General features: G+C 45.7%; 1 protein-coding gene across 1 annotated transcript in view; it reads left to right on the top strand.

Annotated features, from left to right (window-relative positions):
* ARHGAP32 (Rho GTPase activating protein 32) overlaps positions 1-26044 on the top strand; it is a 235744-nt gene that overhangs the window by 58003 nt on the left and 151697 nt on the right. Inside the window, exon 2 of the mRNA XM_044281753.1 lies at positions 23047-23112. The gene's annotated coding sequence lies outside the window, so the exon portion shown is untranslated. The remainder of the gene's footprint in view (positions 1-23046; positions 23113-26044) is intronic.

The raw sequence follows: 26044 nt of genomic DNA on the forward strand, positions 1-26044 counted from the left end.
TACAGCTAAATTGGGGGCTTTGGAGCAAAGATGGGCCTCTCGCCTCGCCAACTATGATTTCTCTGTAAAATATCGTGCTGGACGTACTAATGACAATGCTGATGCTTTATCCAGACTTCCCACAGAGACAGCTCCTGATGATGTGCGAGATGCCTGGGAAGATGTAGAAATGCCGGCCTTCTACCATAAATTTGCTCAACAGGATCAGGCTCGGGCTACCAGTAACAGCGCTGCAGTTCCTTCACCCTCCAGTAGGCCGGAACTCAAAGAAGAAAGGTGGGTGAAACTACAGTCTGAAAGTAGAGTGCTGGGTGAATTGCTGGACTTCATTACCAGTGGCAGAACCCCTGAGAGGATTCGGCGTAAGAGTACAGATCCTGAGCTCATCAAACTGTGGAGACAGCGCCATCAACTCTTCATACAAAAGGGCCTGCTGCTACGGAGAAGCCTAGACCCAGTGTCCAACGAAAGAGTGCATCAAATTCTCATACCCCGACGAGATGCAGGTATGGTGTTGGAGATGTACCACAATCAATCCGGTCACTTTGGGGTCCAAAAGACTGAGGCAAATATCCGCCAGCGGTTTTACTGGGTGGGCATGAGAGAAGACATGGAGAAGTGGTGTCGGGAGTGTGTAGCCTGTGCCTTGAAACGAGGTGAACACCATGATCAGAGGGCACCACTGAGACCCATTGTAAGTACTCGTCCTCTTGAACTTGTCGCCATCGACCATGTGAAACTGGAGCCTAGTCGCTCAGGGTATGTGTACGCTATGACTATTATTGACCATTTCACTAAGTTTGTTGTAGCGGTGCCTGTGAGAGACCAGACGGCCAAGACTACAGCCGAACTGTTCTGGAAACACTTCCTCCTGCCCTACGGTTGTCCAGAGAAGATCCTCACTGATCAAGGTCCTGCTTTTGAGTCCCATCTGTTCCATGAACTGTGCCGCCTGCACAACTGTAAGAAGATCCGGACGACGGCCTACCATCCGCAAGGTAATGGATTATGTGAAAAAATGAATCAGACCTTGATAGAGATGCTGAGGACCGTGCCTCCTGAAACCAGGGGAGATTGGCCTAATCTGTTGCCACAGCTCATGTTCACATACAATCATACCATACACTGTTCCACCGGGTATACCCCCTTTTATTTGATGTTTGGGCGCCAAGGATTATTGCCTGCTGACCACTCCTTGGATGTACTCGTACCTGATTGCATCAACCCATTCCCTAATACCGACTGGGTTGCTGAACACCAAAGGCGATTGAATACGGCCCAAGCTATTGTTCAGGAACGTATGGACTATGCTAGAGACCGGCAGCAGAGAGACTATGACCAAGCAGCCCATGCAGAACCCTTGACAATAGGGGCTGTGGTATGGTTAAAAAATAACCGCCGTACCAGTAAACTGGACAGTAAATGGGAGCAAAGTCCTTATGTTGTCACTGCAATCCCAAATGTTGGAACTCACACTTATGAGATCACCCGGGAGGGCAGGGGATCCCAAATTGTACACCGAAACCGGTTAAAGCTCTGCCTGACACCAGGACCCAGTGCCGAGAGTTCTATATCTGAACCCCCTGTGTCAGAGTCATCGATACAGCCCGAGGACCCTATGCAGGCTGTCCGAAATCTAAGGTATGACGCCGATCCCATGCATTGGCTTCTGACACCATGGTTGAACTTGTTGGTGCCCGCTCCGGCACCTACTGTACCTTTACTTCCAGAAGAGCCGGTTCAAGATGCCCCGGATCCAGTTCCCCCTCCAGTGGATCCTGTTGTTCCTGTTGTTCCTGTTGTTCCCGTTGTTCCTGACCAAGGTCTCACGGATGGAGATCCTCCTGTTGCTACTCCCTCTTCTACCTCGGTGCTAAGGGAAGAGGAAACCCCTGTGTTGAGAAGGTCCACCCGGATGACCAGGGGACGTCCGCCAGTCCATTTAAGAGACTTTGACTATGCTGGTGGTGTATCCTCCCGAACAGTTACTATCGGAAATAGCCTGCTTGATGTTTGTGCGCAAGAATGGACTCCTCCACGTGAGCCCTTGCCTGTTCTACACCCACGGGGAAATCCTGTGTAGTTCCTTATTATACCTCAGTCAAGAAAAATAGACTAACCTGGTTCACCTTAAGTCCGCTGTGCCAGGTCAGCGGCCGTGCCTAAGGAGAAAGAAGACGCCCCTCTTTCTCGCGTCATTTATTGCAAATGTTATATTTTTGTGTGAAATAGTTGTTTATTATATTTATAATGCCATGTTTAACTTATGCATCAGCTTATGTTGGTTCAGGCATGTGTGTGAGTACGAGGCCTTACTCACGTTAAAGTCTGGGGGTGTGCAGCATACGGGTAGGCTACCCGACACTGCTAGATTTGAGTGTGTAGTTCCCTTTAAGCCAGTCAGGCCGGTTACCGGCAATCCTTATCACAGCCAGCAGAGGGAGCCCCCAGTTCAGTATAAATAGGCTAGGGCCTAGCTCAGGAAGTTAGAAGTTTCCAGACTCAGTGCAGAGAGGATTCCCTCCTGAGTCCATGCATAGAAGTCAGAAGGGCATAGCTAATCAGCCTGAAGACACAGAATACCACAGAGGCCGATCAGATAAAGCAAGAGGTACTCAAGATAACAGAGGAGGTACTAGATAAGGACAGCTTCAAGGGTACGCCAGATAAAGGGCATTAGACCTTGGAGAGAAAGTCACATGTAGCAGGACCAGTCAGGAATAGTGAGTAAGCCGCTTGTACTGCATCTCCTGTAATCAACACTCTGTATAATGCCTTGCTAAGACCGGCCATTCTGTACTTTCAAGAACCAGCTGTATTCACTGATATTCAGTAAATGTTCCAGTTTTTGTTGGCTACCCTATGCTTGCTTCATTCTTTTATAACATCATACACGGCGTGTCACCGTTTAATTGACACTGGCGTCACGAACTCATCAACTACCTGCCTGTTCCAGCATTCGCCCCGATTTGAAGACGACAGTGGATCCCAGGTTAGTGGTCAATCTGCACTACAAAGCCCAGCATACACTACTGACCCCCTGGGACACTGCAATTGTCCTGGGTGTCGAACCCTCGCTGAACAGCTGTTTGAGAAGGCACAGGCGATCCTGTGAGTGCTGCGGCTTTCACGCAGCATCCAAGCACAGCGCCATACATTGAATACTACCTGTGCTTGGAATCGAGCTCAGTCCCATCCACTTCATAGGCAATGTGAATGATGAACGTAACGTCACCAGCCTAGGAAAAGCTGTGAGAAGACCGTGGAGCTACTGTGAGCTGCGGGGGTCCTGGCACCAAACGCGTTTCGGGGTCTATTGTTACCCCTTCCTCAGTGGTCACTGAGGAAGGGGTAACAATAGACCCCGAAACGCGTTTGGTGCCAGGACCCCCGCTACATTTGGACGCCTAGGACTACGATACCGCTACTATTGGAACCTCTGCTGCTGCAACCACAGTCTTGACGCGCACTCTCTGGGAGCGGATTTTAACATCTAAACACGCTCACCAGCACAACGAGTGCAGCGCGAGAAAAGGAGGCTGTGACAACATCTAAGCGCCGGCTCTTTCACCTACGGAGCGACGCTAGAGAAACAGCAGGGGAACCGCGGACTGTCGGAGAAATCCCTGATCCAAAAGACTTCCATAAAAGGGGAGCTTAACGCAGGAGTTTAACAGTGAGTAATAGCGGGACGCCGCTCAATATAATCACTGCACCAATTTCTGATTGCGATAACTTGTTCTTGCGGATCTATATAAAGACATTCGTCCTAAGGACTCATACCTCAAGGAGTGATTTATACCCCGAATACCTAGAGGCCATTCATTTCATTTTAACATATAGTTTTTTATTGGTACCAATAGGTGGAGGAACCTATTTTTATTATCATTCTTATCGTTAATATATGTATTTTTATGCTTAATGTATTGAAGTGTATATGATGTATTTTATTAAACTATTAGGTTCCATTAGTTAGAGAGTGCCCAGTATCTTTTTATTATTGATTTTCTATTTAAAGGAAGGGTGATATCCTTTTTACTGAGAGCACCTTCTGTGTCAGCACCAGTCCAGTGCGCCACTTCTCTTTTCCAATCATACAGTACATGACAATCTCTGTCAAAGCTAGAACCAGCCCTGTACCTCTCACATGGGCACAGAGATCTCCCCATTCTTTGCTCCAATTGCTCTTCTAGATTTATTTCAAGTGGGCAGCTGTCCTTACTCAGGGCCTGTCCTATAACTGACATTGAGTGTGTGTCCAGCTCGGTTAGGTGGACAGAAAGATGAGGAACAGAACATACAGCAGGTGGCACTATACAAATACATTTTATTGAATAACTCGGAGGCTGTGCTAAATCTTTCATTACATGCAGTTATAAGAGTATTCAGATGCCGGTTTGAAATATGTAGAATATTTTTCGTGAGACAACCCCTTTAATTGGTTTATCCTGGAGTCAAGTAATGATGGTTTACTGCTGCCCCTTCTTTCTGCTGATAGGCGCAGGGTCCTGGGGGCCAAATCCTCACCGATCGGGAGCCATCAATATTTGACTTGAGTAAAACTGCTTTATAGGTCACTGTCCCCAGCTGTCAGATCAGATATGATGTCTCCAGGAATGGTGTACCAGCCTGACAGATCCTCCCAGTATGGAGAGTTCTCATGTCTTCATACCCTGTCTGTTGCCATGGCTACAGCTGTACTTTCAGAATACTGTACATGGCTTGATCATCCGCCAGACAGCCCACAGAGTCACCTACTGTATAGAGAAGACCATTCTGAAGGAATGTCAATTCTCCAGGGTGCTTTTGAGATGCATTTAGCCTTAAAGGGGTTGTCCCATTACAACTACTTATCTCCCACCCACAGGATAGAGGAAAGTGTCTGATTGGCAGGGGTCTGAACAATGGGACTCCCACCAATCACTAGAACGGGGACCCCGTTCCTCCACATGAATGGGGCAGCGACACTTGCACGGCTGCTCCATTCAACTGTATGGGCTGCCAGGGCACTTGAACTCTGCTATCTCTGGCAGTTGCATAGAAATGAATAGAGTAGCAGACACATATTACTTAGCTCCTATCCATGCCCTTTAAAGGGCATCTGTCAGCAGATTTGTACCTATGCAGCGGACGGACCCCCAGGGCGATCAGGTCCTAGTGTTTAGAAATGCCGTTGTGTTGTGGCCCTGATAGTTTGTGTCACGGTGCTCCTACCTGGATACTGTCACTCCCTGGGGTTTGGCTCTGTAGCAACAAAGGTGTTGTATTTGGTGGAGTAAGTAGAGTCCAGGCTTGGAGAAATTTAACGGTTTTACTTGAATAAACTAGACAATACTTGATCTTTCTCTTAGCTCCAGCAGGATGAGGGTAAACTGGCAGATAAACTTGAATACTTTGCTTTTTCTATCTCTCTCTCTCTCTCTCTCTCTGCTGTGCTAATCTCAGGCTGGTTCCTGGACTTTCTGGCAGTTCTGGTACCTTTGAGTGGGGAGCCTTTAGCTGTTGACCCCCTCATAATACTCTGTCTATGAACTGCAAGCGGTCGGGGTGCTTTACAATCTGCTTCCCCTGGAAGACTCCTGCTGCAGGAGGGGAGAACGCCCTCCCACTACACCATGTTGTCTTCCAACTAACTTACAACAACTTCCTACTGTATCCCACATCTGTGTTGAACATGGGACCAACACAGATGTCTTCAACTGCCAAGCGCACATGTAACAGGTCAGCCAGTTTTATAGGCACAAATCCCTATACTGCGAGCTCCCTATACATAAGCTAAATATTCATTTTGGTTCAGTAGAATTTGTTAAAAATCTATTTTTATAATATGTAAATTACCTTGCTACCAGCAAGTAGGGCGGCTACTTGCTGGTAGCAGCCGCATCCTCCGATCCTAATGACGCCCCCTCCGCAGTGTGATTGACAGGGCCAGGGAACGGAATCGTTCTCTGCTGGCCCTGTTTGAATTCCAAATCTCGCGCCTGCGCTGTACCTGTCTTCAATCGGCGCAGGCGCACTGAGAGGCGGCCGCTTGCTCGGCGCTTCATCCTCAATGCGCCTGCGCCGATGACGTCATCGCATACACCCGGAAGAGAAGACGCCGGCATCGCTGGTGTATGCGATGACGTCATCGGCGCAGGCGCATTGAGGATGAAGCGCCGAGCAAGCGGCCGCCTCTCAGTGCGCCTGCGCCGATTGAAGACAGGTATGGCGCAGGCGCGAGATTTGGAATTCAAACAGGGCCAGCAGAGAACGATTCCGTTCCCTGGCCCTGTCAATCACACTGCGGAGGGGGCGTCATTAGGATCGGAGGATGCGGCTGCTACCAGCAAGTAGCCGCCCTACTTGCTGGTAGCAAGGTAATTTACATATTATAAAAATAGATTTTTAACAAATTCTACTGAACCAAAAATTTAGCTTATGTATAGGGAGCTCGCAGTATAGGGATTATTATTAACCAAAAAAAACAAAAACTGTTTAGTGGGCTGACAGAAGCCCTTTAAGTGTGTGCAGGAGGGGATCATTCAGGATCTCAATACATCATCCTTTAATACTACAGTTCATAGATTTATGGTCCCTTATTTTTTGGGTTGTGGTCAAGGGTTAATGCTAAACATTTTTGGTAGCTGAGGGTTAATATATGTTATACTGTCTACAATGGTTTAGAATGGAATGATCTTTCTATTGTTCTATGGTGGTTCTAAGGTCCCTGGTGTTAGTGTCTCTGGTGGTCTAGGTTAGTAAAGGGTGTTGATGTTTACATAACTGATCTACAGTAGTGAAGGGGTTAAACATAATCGTGCCATATGTACCTCAGCCAAGTACAGAAACTCAGCATATTTTTGCACCACTGTTGCAAATGACGCTGCCATAGTAAAGGTAGATTATCAAAAACGAGCGTTTGTACAGCGATAATTTGCTGGTGTAAAGGTACCACGGATTACATGATAAATGAATGGAACGCTTGTTCATCGAGTAATAGGATCATTGATGCGAACACCGAGAAACAGTGCTTACGTATGAGGACGAGCGATGACATTACCGATCACTCCTCCCCATACTGTGGAGGAGATCATGTAAAAGCATTGGTCTGCTCCACTGACGAGCAAGTGATTGTCAGGAAGAAATGCTTCCTGAATCATCTACTCCATCGGGCCATGGATAACGTGCGCTCACGTGGTGACCTCCAGGTCTTCTTGTATCAGGACCTTACTCATCCCACCCACCAGGACAGTTTCAGGTATTGTTAGCCTTTCCTCCTTCCACTACACTGTTCCTTTAAGTAGTTGTTCTACTATAGATGCAGCAATTCTTTGTGGGGTCATGTGACAGTAGTGTCGGTCCAGTGTGCCAGTCATGCCATGCCTGACCAGCATGGTGAGATCTATGTGATCAGCCTCCCTGCAGCTATTTCTCGATGCTGACCTGCTTTCCTCATCTTCATTGCTCATTACCTGCGCAGCTTTTTCCCATCATGCCATTTCATCCACTTACAGCAACGTGCAATCATATAAAAAACCCTGAACCATAATCAGACTTTTTATAAGCGGCAACATTAAAGTGGTTTTTCTGCCATGAAGTGGATTAAATAAACTTGCAATTACAATCATTGCCGGATCAACATCGCTTTTTTTACAGTAGCTGTTGGCCCTACATGAAGCAGAGTGCACCATTATAACGTGTTCTGCCGCCTTGTGACCAGAATGAAATGAACTTTGTATTCGTAAATGTAGTTCCTAATGGTGGGAAACACATTCCTTCTGCTCTTGTCCGAATTCTCTGCCCTTGTCACGACACTTAACATCTGCTGCTTTACCTGGGATATCAATGCAATGGTGGCTCTGACATAAGAACTTGCTCAGGGCTCCGGGATCCTTGACTACCGTTGGTGCCTCGGTAAAAGTTTTTTCTTACAGTAGAAATTATTTTCTAAAGTTATTACCTAAAGTCCCGCGAGACTTGGAGAAGTAATAACTTCGGCTCATAGGAGCCAATACATTCTAATGCTGTACGGTATTCTAATGAAGTTTTATGCGAATAGACTTCAGATGAAGCGTCCAAAGTCGATTCACTCATCCCTAGAGGGATGTTTGTACACAAGATAGCTGACTGCTTCCAGTAAGTTCCAGGAGAATTAGGAGTGCAGCTCTGGAGTATGATACAGGCTGTACTCCGCGATCAATGCAGGATAAGCAATGTATGTACACAGAGACTCCACCAGCATAATAGTGAGAACAGCTCTGGAGTATAATACAGGATGTAACTCAGGATCACTACTGGATAAGTAATGTAATGTATGTACACAGTGACTCCACCAGCAGAATAGAGAATGCAGCTCTGGAGTATAATACAGGTTGTAACTCAGGATCACTACTGGATAAGGGCCCTTTCACACTTGCGTTGTGCGGATCCGGCATAGAGTTCCGTCGTCGGGGCTCTATGCCGGAAGAATCCTGATCAGGATTATCCTAATGCATTCTGAATGGAGAGAAATCCGTTCAGGATGCATCAGGATGTCTTCAGTTCCGGAACGGAACGTTTTTTGGCCGGAGAAAATACCGCAGCATGCTGCGCTTTTTGCTCCGGCCAAAAATCCTGAAGACTTGCCGCAAGGCCAGATCCGGAATTAATGCCCATTGAAAGGCATTGATCCGGATCCGGCCTTAAGCTAAACGTCGTTTTGGCGCATTGCCGGACCCGACGTTTAGCTTTTTCTGAATGGTTACCATGGCTGCAAGGACGCTAAAGTCCTGGCAGCCATGGTAAAGTGTAGCGGGGAGCGGGGGAGCAGCATACTTACCGTCCGTGCGGCTCCCGGGGCGCTCCAGAGTGACGTCAGGGCGCCCCAAGCGCATGGATCACGTGATCACATGGAACACGTCATCCATGCGCACGGGGTGCTCTGACGTCATTCTGGAGCGCCCCGGGAGCCGCACGGACTGTAAGTATACCGCTTCCCCGCTCCTACTATGGCAACCAGGACTTTAATAGCGTCCTGGGTGCCATAGTAACACTGAACGCATTTTGAAGACGGCTCCGTCTTCAAATGCTTTCAGTACACTTGCGTTTTTCCGGATCCGGTGTGTAATTCCAGCAAGTGGAGTACACGCCGGATCCGGACAACGCAAGTGTGAAAGGGCCCTAAGTAATGTAATGTATGTACACAGTGACTCCACCAGCAGAATAGTGAGAACAGCTCTGGAGTATAATACAGGATGTAACTTAGGATCACTACTGGATAAGTAATATAATGTATGTACACAGTGACTCCATCAGCAGAATAGAGAGTGCAGCTCTGGAGTATAATATAGGATGTAAATTAGGATCACTACTGGATAAGTAATATAATGTATGTACACAGTGACTCCACCAGCAGAATAGAGAGTGCAGCTCTGGAGTATAACACAGGATATAACTCAGGATCAGTACAAGATAAGTAAAGTAATGTATGTACACAGTGACTCCACCAGCAGAATAGAGAGTGCAGCTCTGGAGTATGATACAGGATGTAAATCAGGATCAGTGATGTCATACAGTGTTATACAGATTTTATCTGTATATAATCTGTTACATGGTGTCATTTAAAATGTCAAGACAGGTTTAGAAGAACATTTAATTTCTAGATATTAGGTTTTTCTGTAGTACCGAAATCTTGAGGGTCCAGATTTCTGCCGAAATTGCCCTCTTTATAGACTGAGCCCTGGTGGCAGGTCATGTGTGCGCCATTGAGCATTCTTCAGGCGTTTGCCTAACTGATATGGATATTGTTAATGTAGTGATCCTGAACGTCGTCAGTGGTAGAGGGACTATCAGGAATGACTGTCGGTAGCAGATATTCATCCCGATGCAGCGCATTCATCAGCACCCTACACAGATAATCTACAAGAAATGTACAACCCAATGCTGATTCTGAAATCCTCTTAGTTATGACTGTATGGTTTACAGCTTTTTATAGCCATTGCCCCAGGCTTGTTTCCAGCCGCTGTCATCCCATGCAGAAATTGTGATTACGGAATACGTGGATGAGTGTGCGGGGTAATGTGCTCAGTCCTAAGGCTCTATAGGTATGAAACTGACTGAAGAACATGTTGTTGCCCATAGCAGCCAATCACAGCACAGATTTCATTTTCCAAGAGCAGAGTATGGCATGAAAGCCCTGCTGTGATTGGTTGTTTGCTTGCCGCATGATGTAGTGGTGTGTATAGGACATGAAGCTATCTAAATACAGCAAGACCACATGCTTCTGTGTATACGGGTGTGCAGGGCGTCTCACAGAAAGTGGCTTTGTTACCGATGGCAACCAATGAATGATGTGTGTAAGAGTCACAGATAGAGCCGACTGTAGGACAGGTGGGCAAAATCTACTGCTCTGCTATCGGCTAATCCAGACTGGGGGGAGACCGACTGTAAAATAGGCGAGTAGGTATGGCTCCCATTTATCCGCTGTTTCAGGCTGAGGAGAGGAGGTGACTGGAGTCCATTGCTCCCCGATATCGGCCAGATCAGGGTGAGACAGCTCGATGTTGCTCCAGACTTTACGTTTATGGCCCCTTTAAAGGGAACCTTGATTTTGGGTTTAGAGCTGAGGACATGGGTTGCTAGATGGCCACTAGCAGATCCGCAATACCCAGTCCCCATAGCTCTGTGTGCTTTTATTGTGTAAAAAAAAACAATTCAATACATATGCAGATTACCCTGAGATGAGTCAGAGCTTGAAGATATGACTCTTCTCTGGTCACACAATGAACATTTAGGGTAACACAATGAACATTTAGAAACGCTCAGTGAGGGTAGCATAGTAGAGGTGACAAGTTCCCTTTAAAATTGCTTGTTTGTGAGCCCTAACATTTAACCTTGTCCATCCGTTATAGTGTATGCGTCACCCTGCGGCTGGGACAGGAAGGATACAGCAGCTTCTGTGTCTTCTGACCTTTCACGTACACTGCGCTTGTCAGGACCCAGAATATGAAATTAATGAGTAGATTCTGCCTCTTCTGCGGGGTCAGCGCCCTGTTCTCGGTCCTGATTTGGGGAGGATCGGCTCCCTGGAGGACGCTCCGTGACGGCACTCACCTCACTATATCATCCTTCTTGTACAGTTTGTATGTGTGTGTAGAGGAGATGGGAAGATGGATTCCGGCAGACTGGAGGGCGGCAGTGATGTAGATCATCTGTCTCTGGATCAGTTAGCGTATGGGTACATTCACACGGCGGGATTTGAAAACACGCTACTAAAATCAGTTCGGAATCCACCCTGATTTATTTTAATTTTTTTTGTGGGATTTTGACCCGCATTTTTGGGGGGTGTAAACTTCAATGCAAATCTGCATTTCTTCTCCCATTTTTGTAGTGGATCCACACAAAAATACGCACTGGGAGATTTGGTGGGGCAAGATAGGGCATGCTGCTAGTTTTTTCCTTTTTTTTTTTCCCACGTGGAAAGAAAAGCAAGTGCTGCTTCCCATTGAAATTAATGGGAGGCCATTTGGACGAGGTTTTTGGCACTGTGTTGAAAATAAGCCAAAATCACTTCAATGGGGCCGCAAGCCATTCACTTCAATGGGGCCGCAAAAGATGCGGACAGCACTCCGTGTGCTATCTGCATCCATTGCTCCGTTCCGTGGCCCCGCGAAAAAAATAACATGTCCTATTCTTGTCAGCAAAACGGACAAGAATAGGCAGTTATATCAATGGCCGCCCGTTCCGTTCCGCACATGGGCGGCTTCCGTTTTTTGCAGATCCGCGGTTTGCAGACCGCACAAAACAGCACAGTCGTGTGCATGTAGCCTGAACAGGCCCTTATGGAAAATCATTTCGCTAGCGAATGGGTATACTTTGCTCACTCCCACAAACAATGTTTCACAGCTGAGAGTTTTCTACAATTGTATCCAGTCTAGACAATCCTCTGTGCTGCTGATGTATGCGCCTCACAATCTCTCTCATGTCCTGATAGTTTGCTACAATGTAACAGTGCAGGAAATATATTAGTCAAGCTGTGCATGGGGCCTCTTCTCTATTTCTGAATGCTTAGGCTACTTTCACACTTGCGGCAGAGGATTCCGGCAATCCGGACGCGGATCCGTCTGACAAAGGCCTCATGCACACGACCGTTCCGTTGTTTGAGGTTCGCAAATCGCGGATCCACAAAAAACGGAAGCCACCTGTGTGCCTTCCGCAATTTGCAGAATGGAACGGGCGGCCCATTGTAGAAATGCCTATTCTTGTCCGCAAAACGGACAAGAATAGGAAATGTTCTTTTTTTTTGCAGGGCCACGGAACGGAGCAACGGATGCAGACAGCACATGGAGTGCTGTCCGCATCTTTTGCGGCCCCGTTGAAGTGAAGGGGTCCACATCCGAGCCGCCAAAACTGCGGCTCGGATGCGGACCAAAACAACGGTCGTGTGCATGAGCCCAAATACATTGAAATACTGGATCCGTCTCTCCGGTGGGTCCGGAAAGCAGGATCCGTTTTGCCGGAACACTTAAAGGGAACCTGTCACCTGGATTTGGGGTATAGAGCTGAGGACATGGTATGCTAGATGGCCGCTAGCACATCTGCAATACCCAGTCCCCATAGCTCTGTGTGCTTTTATTGTGTCAAAAAAATGATTTGATACATATGCAAATTAACCTGAGATGAGTCCTGTCCCTGACTCATCTCACATACAGGACTCATCTCAGGTTAATTTGCATATGTATCTAATAATTTTTTTGACACAATAAAAGCACACAGAGCTATGGGGAATGGATATTGCGGATGTGCTAGCGGCCATCTAGCAACCCATGTCCTCAGCTCTATACACAAATTCCCGGTGACAGGTTCCCTTTAATGCCGGATCCAGCACTAATACACTTCAATGTAAATTAATGCCAGATCCAGCATTCCGGCAAGTGTTCAGTATTTTTGGCCAGAGATAAAACTGCAGCATTCTGCAGTATTTTCTCCGTCCAAAAAACGTAACAGGGACTGAACTGATGCATCCTGAGCGGATTGCTCTCCATTTAGAATGCATTAGGATAAAACTGATCATTTTTTTCTGGTATTAAAGGGAACCTGTCACCATGATTTTGCGCATAGAGCTGGGAACATGGGCTGCTAGATGGCCGCTAGCACATCTGCAGTACCCAGGTCCCATAGCTCTCTGCGCTTTTATTGTGTTAAAAAACTGTTTTGATTGATATGCAAATGACCTGATATGAGTCCTGTAGCCGGAGATGAGTCGAGCGGAAAGGAGCCCAGCACCGCCCTGCGTCCTCCGAATCTCCTCCTTGCTGGCTGACGTCACAGAGCTGGAGCGCCGAAATCTCGCGATGCGCGAGCTAGCGCATGCGCAGTGTCGGCATTATGTTCATTCCCTGTACTGGCATCAGCACAGGGAACGAACTACGCATGCGCTAGCTCGCGCATCGCGAGATTTCGGCGCTCCAGCTCCAGTCACCATTCCACTCTGGAGGCAGATATCAAAACACTGCCTGCAGAGTTTTGCTGTCCGCCCTGACGAAGCAGAGCAAGACGGATCCATCCTGGCACACAATGTAAGGGTCCATTCACACGTCCGTTTTTTCTTTCCTGATCTGTTCCGTTTTTTGCGGAACAGATCAGGACCAGATCTGGACCCATTCATTTTCAATGGGTCCTGGAAAAAATCGGACAGCACAATGTGTGCTGTCCGTTTCCGTTGTTCCGTTCTGCATGTCCGTTTAAATATAAAACATGTCCTATTCTTTTCCGCAAAATTCGGATCCTGGTACAATACAAAGTCAACGGATCCGTAAAAAACGGAAGACATTCGGATGTCATTCCGTATGTCATCCGTTTTTTGCGGAATCCGTTCCTGGAAACGCATAACAAATTTTTTATTTTTATTTTTTTCAATTTTTTTTCAAAGAAATCCAAACAACTTTATTTGATTATTGAAATGTATACATGTTTCCGTTTTTTGCGGATCCGCAAAAAACGGATGACATACGGATGACATACGGAAACATTTTCAGGAACAACGGATCCGCAAAAAACGGACCGAAATTCGGATTATAGAAAAATACTGACGTGTGAATGTAGCCTAAGTCAATAGGGGCGGATCCGTTTTCTCTGACATAATCTGGCACAACACTGATCCGTCCATCATTGTCTTTCAATGGTGTTCAAGACGTATCCATCATGGCTATAGAAGACATAATACAACCGGATCCGTTCATGACGGATGCATGCGGTTGTAATTTTTGTAATGGAAGCGTTTTTTGCAGATCCATGACGGATCTGCAAAAAAACGCTAGTGTGAAAGTAGCCTTACAGTCTCATTCCCAAGTCTTTCTGTGTAAATCTGGCAAAAAAAAAATGTATCCTTTCCCGTTCCATCAGTCTCTATATGAACAGAGGGAATAAAGAAGCAGCGCGTCTAGTAGAGAACTGTTCCCACAAAGGACCCCGTCAGAGCATCATATGGTGACACACTTGGTCCCTTTGGCCATATAAATTAGACCTAAAAGAAACTGTACACGGTATTTTGCCTGTCACTACGGCACACAATGCAGTGTAGTTGTCTCATTGTCTGGGACAATGCTCAGATCTCTCCATGTTTTTTTAGTTCTTTTATTTTTTTAGGTATATTCTATGAATAGGGCTTCACCTTCTTCTGCCTGCTATATGTGGTCTGAACGCAGAACATAAAGCTTTAAAATGCTCTTTTTTCAGATGTCGACAGTTTTTCTAAAAATAAAAACAAAAAACGAGCAGTGCTAAAAGCCGCTCCCTAGTAATAGAGGCGCAGCACTGACCCGTCACATGTTTACTACGCTTCCGCATCTGTTTAACTATTTAACATGCACTCAATGCGCTTTATTTTTAGCCAGATTGCAGAAAGCAGGTTTCTAAATGTCAGATATAAAGCAGAACTCATCTTTGATGCCGCCGGGGTGAGTAGGTCTCTCATAACTCATCTGAGACGAACACTGCTATAAATACATTTATCATCATTCATGTGAATCCTTCCTCCTGGACGCCTTTACGTTTAGTGATTAATCCGGGAATGGTGGGGACAGGACAGGATGGGACCTGATCGCCAGGTGGTGCCTAAAGAGGTTGTCAGGATAGGTCATCAATATGTGATTAGTGAGGCCCGACTCCCAGCATCCCCGCCAATCAGCTGTTTTAAAGAGACAGTTTTCGTCTATGAGGCCAATGACGTTACATTCTTTGTTCAAGTATATGAGCCTGTGCTACAATACCAAGAACAGCTGCTATCCAATGGACGTTGCTGTGCCAGGTAAGCTGCGAGGAGGCAGTGGCACTCCTCAAACAGCTGATTGGTAGGGGTTCTGGGTGTTGCACCCGCACCGTTCACATACTGATGACCTATCCTGAGGGAAAGGGGAAAGGGGGGAATGGGAAAGAGGGTAGAAGGACAGAATAAAAAACCCACTTAATTAGCATTCAGTTGGAATTAGAAAGAAATCTACTTTTGTAAAGTTCACAATTCACTTCAGAACCGTAGAGGTTACGCTGTTAGGCAAGTAATAGAGGGTCTGGTCCCTGACGGCTTGAAGGAGATCTCTAGATCCTAATGTCCTCTCAAGGTGGGGGTGAACCTTCCTCTTGGTGGTAGATTTCTAAAAGGGAGAAACAGGTCTGACATCCAGGAGTTCTAAGAGAAGGACTGTCTGAAATTTTACCAAAATGGAGAAGAAGGGATTCTTCTTCTTGGAAAGTAGAGAAGACGTATGGCCAGTTATTGTATGAGAAGCACAAATACGGCAGGAGGGCCCATCTATAGCGAATGTCTTTCCGCAATAGGTGTTGCAACAACACCTCTATGGCCCTGATTTATCATTCCTTCATTTCAGAATTCAGGCACTCGCTTGTGGAAAATGTAAGCACTTGCACAAAAATGTGCGACTTTATACACTCACTTGCGTAAAATTTTTGCATTTGTACACCACTCATTCCAGTTTTGTAATATGGGTGGGAAAGTGGGTGTGGTTAACTATGTTAATGAGTTTCACTCCAGATTTATCATTGCGACTCTTTTAAAACAGTTGCAATCTCACTCCACAGTGGAGTAGGAAAACTGGAGGAGCTTCTCTAGACAGAAGTGTTAGGTTTAAGGACAAGCCAAATTTATCAAACAACCTGCGACATTTGATAAATGTGGCACAAAATATTCCAACACAGACTCAAGAAGCAAAACTGACCTCAAATATAATCCTCATGATAAATCTCCCCCCCCCCCCCCCCCCCCAATGTGCATCTATATTGTAGAGGATCTGGAATCAGCGTTTTGAGTAGATCTTGTACCACCTGTGGAATATAAGTCACATGTTCAGGAAGCCTCCTAATTCGGAAGTTCTCCCTCCTAGGCTTTATGGTGGCCTCTACCTTCTGATCTATGACATCAAGGTACCTGCCAGTGTCCAAAAAGTCACCCCGGGAGACTTAGTAATAGTAGCAGAAGTCAGATAATATCAATGCCAGCATGTCTCATAACCTTACTAGAAGAATAGCATCAGGGGAGTATTTGGAGGGCCTTCAAGGTCCGTCTTTGGGGAGGTGCTGTGCTGACTAAAGATGGTCGCCTGTGAATCACCCATGCTTTCAGAAAGAATAGAGTCCTGTGAGCTTTGTTGATCAGGTTCAGTACTAAGAGGTTGAGGGGGGATAGAGATGGCATTTGGGGTGAATGCGGACCCTCTGGGGCACTAGATGTAAGTGGATCCAGAGAACAGAGGCCTTCTGTGAAGGTGGAGTCTGCGAATCGTCCATCAACATCATCCAGCAGGTGCCCTGCCGTGTAGGGGGAGGAATTCTGCAAAACAGGGTGAAAGCTGCTGTCCTTATGTATAGATAGCTGCAATGGAGTGAGCAGGCGTTGCGGATCTCAGCAGTCACATGTCTGCCATCTTAAGCCTCCCAATTCGACATGGACATGTTACTGCTCAGCCAATCACTGGCTGGGGCGAGTCACTGCTGCAGCCAGTGGTTGGCTGAGCAGGCACATGCTTGTGTCAAGAGATGCACCAGGAAGTAGAGGTCCGGCAGGGCGCCCAGGAGCATCAGAACTGGAGGTGGCACGGGATCGGTGCGTGTGACTTGTTATCTTTTTTTATTCCATACTATCAATTTTTCTGACCAGACAATCCCTTTTACATTCCTCAGGAAGAGGGCCCTAGACAAGAAGGAGCTGCGCACCGTAAAGCCATAATAGACTGAAAATGGCGGTACTCATATTTGCTGTGAGGATTGATTATAAAAATGTGAATATTGTTGGACTGCAATATTAAAGTTGGCTCCCTGCCGGAAAATGCAGAACTATAAAAATGTGCTTCTGATAATGTCTTTTTAGGCAACATTACGTTAAAGATACATTCAGCTCTGCTGGTCCTTGACCCCCACTGTGCAGACATCTGGAGGCATAGATGCCCTATACCAGTGTTGGCGAACCTATGGCAGGGGTGCCAGAGGTGGCACTCAGAGCCCTCTCTGTGGGCACCCACAGCCTGGAAAAAGTCTATGGTGTACCAATATGCCTTAGACTTTTCCTGCCATTTATCAGTGCAGGACACACTGTGAATGGCACAGGAAGCGCATTGAATGTAGGCAGGGTGTTATAGATAAATGATAAAGTACATGGTAGATATACTATATTGGACTGTTATATTCAGGGTAAATTGCCGTGTTGGCACTTTACGATAAATAAGTGGGTTTTGGGTTACAGTTTGGGCACTCGGTCTTAAAAAGGTTAACCATCGCTGCCCTATACCGTGATGTTGGACAATCTGGGCCCAGCTCACTGTCCTCTCCCTTTCCGACATTCGGTTCTGTGTGTAGTCACTGGTTACAGCAGAGAATCCTCTTCGGGTTGTCATGTTCTGTACACATCAGCCCAGGCTGAGTATTATCTGGACACGCCGGGCCTTGTGTCACCAGATTGTATAATAATCCTCCTACCTCCCGCCATTGATTGTGGCTCGTCTGTATTCTCCTCACGTTTCTGTGGCGAGCACATGAGATGCATCAAGCCTGAATCTATGACCCCGCCATTCCTTGCTTCCTGGTGCTTTCTTTTCATGTAACACAATTTCTTGTCAGCGCACAAGTTCTGGAAGGTTATCGGCTTCTGAAGGTGCGGTTGTAAAGAATAGCATTGTCCCTTCTCCCATCATCCCCCTAGACTTAGGGCTCATGCACACAAACTTATTTTTGTGTCCATTCCATATTTTTATTATTATTTTTTAGTCCTGTATGCGGAACCATTCAATTCAAAAGAAGTGGAAATGACTCTGTGTCCATTCTATGTACATATGTCCGCATGGCCGTTCAGCCCAAAAATAGAACATGTCCTATTATTGTCCATATTACGGACAAGGATAGGACTGTTCTCTTCCACAAAATGCGGAATGCACACAGTCGGTATCCATGTTTTACGGATCCGCAATTTGCAGACCACAAGACAACGTTCGTGTGCATGAGCCCTTATCCTGATATAAATCAGCCCCCTTTAGTTCAGGTTCTACCTCCATACACTGGTTATGCCATGAGTCCTAGATCCTCAGCGTTACTTTATGGGTGTATGGACCATGCTCAAATAACCTGCCCGGTGTGTATGAGCAACTCCCCAAAGAGAGATACTACTGACATTGAATGCGGAACAGAAGACAGGTTAGTTCTATAGGGTTCACAGCTGAAATATTCCAGAGTTTTCTGCTTGTTCAATGTCTGTACTTTAGGGCGCATTCAGATTGGTAATTATAGGGGTAGAAAAATGAAAATAACGGTGAAAGTGCTGGATCCGTCACTTTGCTGACACTAACAGCGCCTAATGGACCCTGCTGACTCTAATGGAATCCATCAGGTTTTCAGCAGGTGAGCGACCCGACATTTTAATGGACAGAATATTGTGTATTTTTAACGGAATCTGTGATGGAGGACTATATCGGAGTCTCCAATGTACACGTCGACGTGATCACAGTCTTAGACTCTGTTCACATCTGGGTTGGGCTGCTGTGTTAGCAGCTCCACATGTTCATATGTGCCCGCATTTCTGAGAAAAATGAAGTTTTAATATATGCAAATGACCCTCTAGGAGCAACGGGGACGTTGCCATTACACGTAGAGGCTCAGCTCTCTGCAACTGCCACGCCGCCTGCACTTTGACAGGACCAGGCAGTGTAAACGTGATCACACCCTGGTCCTGACAATCAAAGTGGAGAGGGAGCAGCAGAGAGAGCAGAGCCTATAGGTGTAACAGCAACGCCCCCGTTGCTCCTAAAGACTAATTTGCATATTTTACCATATTTCTCAGCAATGCGGGCACATATGAACATGGGACCAACACAGATGCCTTCAGCTGCCAAGCGCACATGTAACAGGTCACCAAAATTCATAGGTACAAATCTGCTGATACAGATACCTTTAAAATTGCTAAATAAAATAGTGTAGTGCACTGCGCTATTTTTCTGGTAGAATGACGGATGCCATGATGGAATGGAATAATGCACAAACCCAATTATAGTTGGTAGGATCTGTAGGGCACCCTTAGTGTCCATCTTGTGTCAGATCTGGCATGTCTACCATATTTGTTGTTCTGCTCCTCGGACAGAGACGAAAAACACAAATCAGTAGTAGAAATGTGATCAGCGTCTTCGTTCAACTGTAATCTGGAGTTCAGCCTTGTATAATGGTGGGATATTCTGTGTACAAGAAAACAGTAAAGCATTACTAAACTGCATAGTCTGCATTGGTGCAAATGTAGAGAGGAAAGCTTTCAGGTCAATGTGCCTTCTCAGATTAGGATCTCACTAGCCTTGTGGGGTGTTATTCTGGGGTATTAACTGTATCCGAATACTTCCAGGTCTTTGCAGAACATCTCCCTCCTGCAACAGTCTTACGATCAGACATGGAGGTCAGTGGTTAAAGAACTGTGGAGCCACCAGATGCTTTTTCTTCATGAGACTGATGCTTGCACCATCTGTGCCCCGGGTTGGATGTGTAACATACGCTGTGTTATGCCTGAGTGGGTTTTATCAGCCATGATCCAGGGGACAGTTAATTCTCCACCCGAGAACAACCCAATAAAAAGGATCAAATGTATTTATCTAGAAATATCTGATGACACAGTGCTCCGAACTGAAGAACCTATGTATGGTGGCTTAGTCCAATAGAAGGGTTGGCGAAATGGACTCTGAATGCATTTGGCCCTTTCATTGTAGGCCTTTATGCTTGACCTTCAGCTTTATCTTAACGATTGTATCCTATGGGATTTAATTCTCCTAATGGTTACATTTTATTCTCCTGATGGTTCCAGGTAATCATTAGGACTTGGGGTGGACAAATGACTGTAGAAGTCATGGAGACCCGTACAGTGCCCAGAATGAGACTTGTGTTTGTCTCCTTAGTTGTTTTTTTTTTACTATTTTTTTTTATGCAATTTACAGAGAAGACAGTCATGGCTTTAGAATTAGAGAATTGAAGAAAAGAAAAATTACAAGAATAAGATTTGGTATGGCCTATAGTAAGTTGTCAACAACAGGAATTTCCATAGAAATCAGCAGGAAACTTCTAAAAAGGTTAGCGCCAGCAGAACATTCCTTGGCACGTTAGGCTACTTTCACACTCGCGTTTTAGGCAGGTCCGTCATATATCTGCAAAAACGGATACGTTACAATGATACAACCGCATGCGTCCGTCATGAACGGATCCGTTTGTATTATCTGTAACATAGCCAAGACGGATTCGTTATGAGCTCCATTGAAAGTCAATGGGAGACCGATTGTGTCATAGAGAAAGTGTCCTTCATAGGGACATGTAACAGTGCTGGAGCCTGGAGCCTCCTTCTTCACATTTTCTAACTAAATCTACAACTTTAATTGGTTCCAGATTTTTATGTTTATTTTTCTTTTTTTCTTGATGTTTTTGTATCCTTCAGCCGACAGATGTGGTTACAGGACAAATGACCCCCAATGATTTGGCAAAACTGTCTTCCTAGGGCCGTGGATGTGAACTTTATGAGCGTGAGAAAAGATGGTCAAGAGAACAAGAGAATAATCCCCATATGTAGACAGGATGCTCAGTGCTGCCAGAATCTGGCCTTGTATTAGTTCACCACATTACATCACAGTCAAGCCTTTGGCAGTCATCGAATGAGAAGACGGAGACTGCTGAAGTGGACACGAGCCAAAAGGATTTGAAGCACTGCCACGAAAAAGCATCCATTTAACCTCTCCAGCTCTGTGCAGATGGATCACTCACTGATAAATCTGCTGTCTGAAGAATAGGTTATTGTTAAAGACCAGCAGAAAGGAGGCGCTTCCACCAAACCGACCAGCCCTCTGTCACCCGTTCTGTTGGAATCATCATTATCATCCACAGATTCACAATGTAGCCGAGGGTATAGGGTGCATTTTGTGGTATGAAAGATTTATTAAAAAGGTACACCATTTTTGTGTATTCATGTACGTTCAGGCAAGAGTATTCAGCATGTACCACATAAGTTATGTCACGATTTAGTTACATATGTCAATTTTTTGTGCCATTTTTGCTAGTTATTAAATATATGCAATTTAAAACCCTGTGATACATCTCTCCCTTTGCTACATCGACAGTGTCCTAGTGAACGACTGCAATGATTTATTTTTTCAAGAAAAGTATTAACTTTTTCAGTAGCTTCTCTGGTCTCCTCCTCTTCTTAGCGCCGGCATAGTGAAGTGGTCCATACACCTTTCATTAATTTGGCCATATTTCTAAATTCACAGAACTATATAGCTATATCTCTCTCTAGACAGTGGAGAAGGAACTTTGGAAGGTGGGAGGGTTGTTCTATATAATAGTGCTATTTATCAGTAGAATCTCTGGGGCTGTTTGTGAGGGCCTTTTTTTTTTGTGAAGAGGAGAAAGACCTAACTGCAGGTTGTCACATGTGACGAGCTGTTGCCTATGCACAGAAAGTGAAGAGACCTGTGCTGCAGAAGGGTGAGTAAACTAAACAAACTAAAAAGGGTGAAAGCTACACTGGAGAGCAGCCTATTTGCACTGATAACTGTAAACTAATGGGGTGCATTACAGCAGATACTTATTTTTTTAATTTGTGGGATAACCCTTGCAACAATAATTCACTGACTTCAGAATGTAAGTCACAGGTCGAGACTGCGCAGAATCGGGATGTGTGCAGGAAGGTCAGGCACCGATCAAATAAATATCACTGATTGCTGGGTCTATAGCGATGTAATCATTCAGTTCATTGGTGAATATCAGTCTAATTCATTATTCATGTGAGTAATATTTAGCTAGACTAAAGACGGGTAACGTCAGGAGTGTGCAGAAATGTTGGAGATGGCACAGTCTGCCGCTGCAGTCTAGACTTCCTCCAGGGGATCTTCTGACTTCCATCTGCCACGATCTGACATATTGACCAAGTAACTCCTGCCTATGACGACGATGTAGCAGATCTACAATGAAGTGACAAATAAGGTTGCTTTCACTCAGTCAGTGTTTGGTCAGTGATTGTGAGCCAAAACCAGGAGTGTAGGCTACTCAGAGATAAGGTATAAGGCAAAGATCTGCACCTATTCTGTGTTTCTGACTCATACCTGGTTTCAGCTGAAAATCACTGATCAAACACTGACCAAACCTGACTGTGTGAAAGCGCTCTTACCCATCATCCAAGATCTCTGCCTACTGTCAATGATTTTTGCTTGCATTCATAGCAGATGAGGCTGCATCTCAACCTATGATAAAGCATGGCTGTGATGATGTGATTCTGGGATCCATTACCACGTCCCCTTTCATGACCCTTGAGCCAATTTTCTAGCCCTTTGTCCATTAACAATATAGCTTCTCTGGGGACCCCTCCCTCCAAGGGCCACTTAGCAGCTGCATGACTTTCCTCTCAATAGCAAACAATCCAAAATGTCAGGCTGCAAATTTCTAGGCTCTCTTCCTCCTGGATCTGTCCACAGGGTCTCCAGATTCCTCCTTCAGTTGTATTCTGGAATGTTCTTCAATATGAGTTTCTGGAATGTTCTTTGAATTTTTTTATTTTTTATTTTACAGATGTGAGACAAATTGGCGGTTATGAAGGAATAACACGTAGCATTGAGGACAGACCCTTAAGCTGTGGTAAGTGGATTCACCTCCATGTCTTGGTTCATATTCTGTGGTTGTGTGCTCACTTGGCTGAGATTTTGTCTAACCCATGCTTTTGGGCTGTAACTGATCCATGCATTACATATCATGTAGTCACATCCACAGCTGCAATCTCGGTTCTCCTCTCTTTGCATTGTGGGAGCTCAGATGACATTAGGAATTGCAGTATAAAAAGTGTCCTACCTCAGGAACACTACAGGAAAAGTATTGATAAAGTTACTCAACAACCAACTAAACTCCATCAGCCTCAGATCAGACCTTTCCCCCCCATCAGCCTCCATCAGCCTCAGATCAGACCTTTCCCCCCCATCAGCCTCAGATCAGACCCCCATCAGCCTCCATCAGCCTCAGATCAGACCCCCGAAACCTCCATCAGCCTCAGATCAGACCCCCCCATCAGCCTCCATTTGCCTCAGATCAGCCCCCCAGCCCCCATCAGACGTTCTCCACAGACAGCACACGTACCTATTTATTTTAGCGTGTGTATTCACACATCCATGTTTGAGCACAGAAGCGTGTCCTATTTTTCTCTGGACCCATCATGTCGATTATAGTCTATGGATCTGCAGACCATTTGTAGGAGATGCTCTGAAATTAATTTTCAGCTGTGCAGTGTCCATGGGATACGGATGACACACGGAGAGCAAAAAACGGACACAGGGCCAAATATGGATTCATCAAGGAAATCTCCACAGATGAATCACGGACATGGAAGTGTGAATAAGTCCTAAGGATCCTTTTACACAGAGCGATGATCAGGCCAATTACTGGGGGTGAGAGTTTGTATAAATGCTCATTCCCGATAATTGGCCTGTGTAAAAGACCATTGGCCACAGCAGTGACCTGCTCCTCTTGCATTATGTCAAATGGTCACATGATACAGGGTGAGCAGGTCACCGCTGTGGTTAGCGATTGGCTGCAGCGGCATCAAAACGGAAATTTACATCATCCTGGGAGCCAAGCGGAGAAGCCGAGTTTGGGAAGAGAAGGAGCCAGGAAGCTGGTAACAATGCTTCACTTTGCTGGTTTGCCAAAGGGGTGGGTTGCCAACCCCCTCCCCAAAAAGGCGCACAACCCCTTTAATGATCTGTTTGTAAGCAACTGGATAACTATGGGCAATTATTTGATATTAATATGACCGCAGCAGAATTGCGTATGCCTTGAAAGCAATTGGTGTACAAGACATGCTGTTATAGCAGAATTCTGAATGCAGCTCTGGATATCACTGGAGTGTAGAACATGAGATCACCAAGGACCTGCAAAACATAAGTAGAGGAAATGATGTTCAAAGTTACTCAGAGCTTATATGGGAATGTGAAAAAGTTGATGTGTGCTGGTTCCTTTTGAAGTTTTCATGGAAGTTTTCTAGTTGAGCTGTTATTAGTTGCTTGTTGATCAGGAAGCTGCCGCGTCTTTTCATCATGAGTGTTTCAGAACAGCTCCTTGTAGTAGAGGCAATTCACAGGGAACGATTCTGCTAATTGCTGCTGAAAATCTGCCCTCCAGCTGAGCCTTTGTGGAGATCATTGATGCTGCAGCTCATACAAGGAGGTGAACCTCACCTGCCACGCAGTACTGTGCAGAACCGTGGTAACCTGGAGCACTGCTCTGACCTAGTATTGAGCCAAAGTTATTACTTCGCAAAGTCTCACCGAACCCGAGTTCAGTATCAAGGTTTTTTACAGTAATAATGAACTCACAAAGTTATTACACGAAGTCTCGCTGCATACAGTATTACAACGAAGTTTGATGCGAATCGACTTCGGATGAAGCATCTAAAGACTATTCGCTCATGCCGACCCATGTACTGTGCCGCTCTGTAGTGAGGGTTAAGGACCTGGTTCTCCCCCAGTGCTTTGTGGGAACCAAGATCTTGTGTGAAATCAGTATATCTCTAGGCTACTTTCACACTCATGTTTTGTGCAGATCCGTTATGGACGGATCCGTTCAGATAATACAACCGTCTGCATCCGTTCTGAACGGGTCCATTTGTATTATCTTTAACATAGCCAAAACGGATCCGTCTTGAACACTATTGAAAGTCAATGGAGGACGGATCAGTTTTCTATTGTGCCATATTGTGTCAGTGAAAACTGATCCATCCGCATTGACTTACATTGTGTGCCAGGACGGATCCGTTTGGCTCAGTTTCATCAGACGGAAATCAAAACTCTGCAAGCAAAGCGGAATGGAGACAAAACGTGAGTGTGAAAGTAGCCTTAAAAGGTATCCATCAGCAGATTTGTACCTATGAAACTGGCTGACCTGTTGGGAGCTGAAGGCATCTGTGTTGGTCTCATATTCATATGATTCTGCATTTCTGAGAAAAATGATGTTTTCAAATATGCAAATGAGCCTCTAGGAGCAATGTGGGTATTACCGTTACAGCTAGAGGCTCTGCTCTCTCTGCAACTGCCGCTCCACCAGACTCCTTAAGGCCCCTTGCAGTCGATCGTGTCCGGATTAGGTCCGGATGTGTTCAGTGAAAACAGCGCGATTTCGCAAGCAAGATTATTTTGTTTTGTTTGCGATCGCGTTCAGTTGTTCAGTTTTTATCGCGTGGGTGCAATGCGATTTAATGCGTTTTGCACGCGCGTGATAAAAAACTGAATGTTTACAAACAACATCTCTTAGCAATCATCCGTGAAAAACGCATCGCATCTGCACTTGCTTGCGGATGCGATTTTCACGCAGCCCCATTCACTTCTATGGGGCCAGCTTTGTGTGAAAATCACAGAATATAGAACATGCTGCGATTTTCACGCAACGCACAAGTGATGCGAGAAAACCAACGCTCATTTACACAGACCCATTGAAATGAATGGGTCCGGATTCCGTGCGGGCGCAATGCGTTCGCATTACGCATTGCACATGTGTGAAATACTCGCTCGTGGGAAAGGGGCCT

This window comes from Bufo gargarizans, chromosome 2 (genome assembly GCF_014858855.1).
Source record: "Bufo gargarizans isolate SCDJY-AF-19 chromosome 2, ASM1485885v1, whole genome shotgun sequence".
NCBI lineage: Eukaryota > Metazoa > Chordata > Amphibia > Anura > Bufonidae > Bufo > Bufo gargarizans.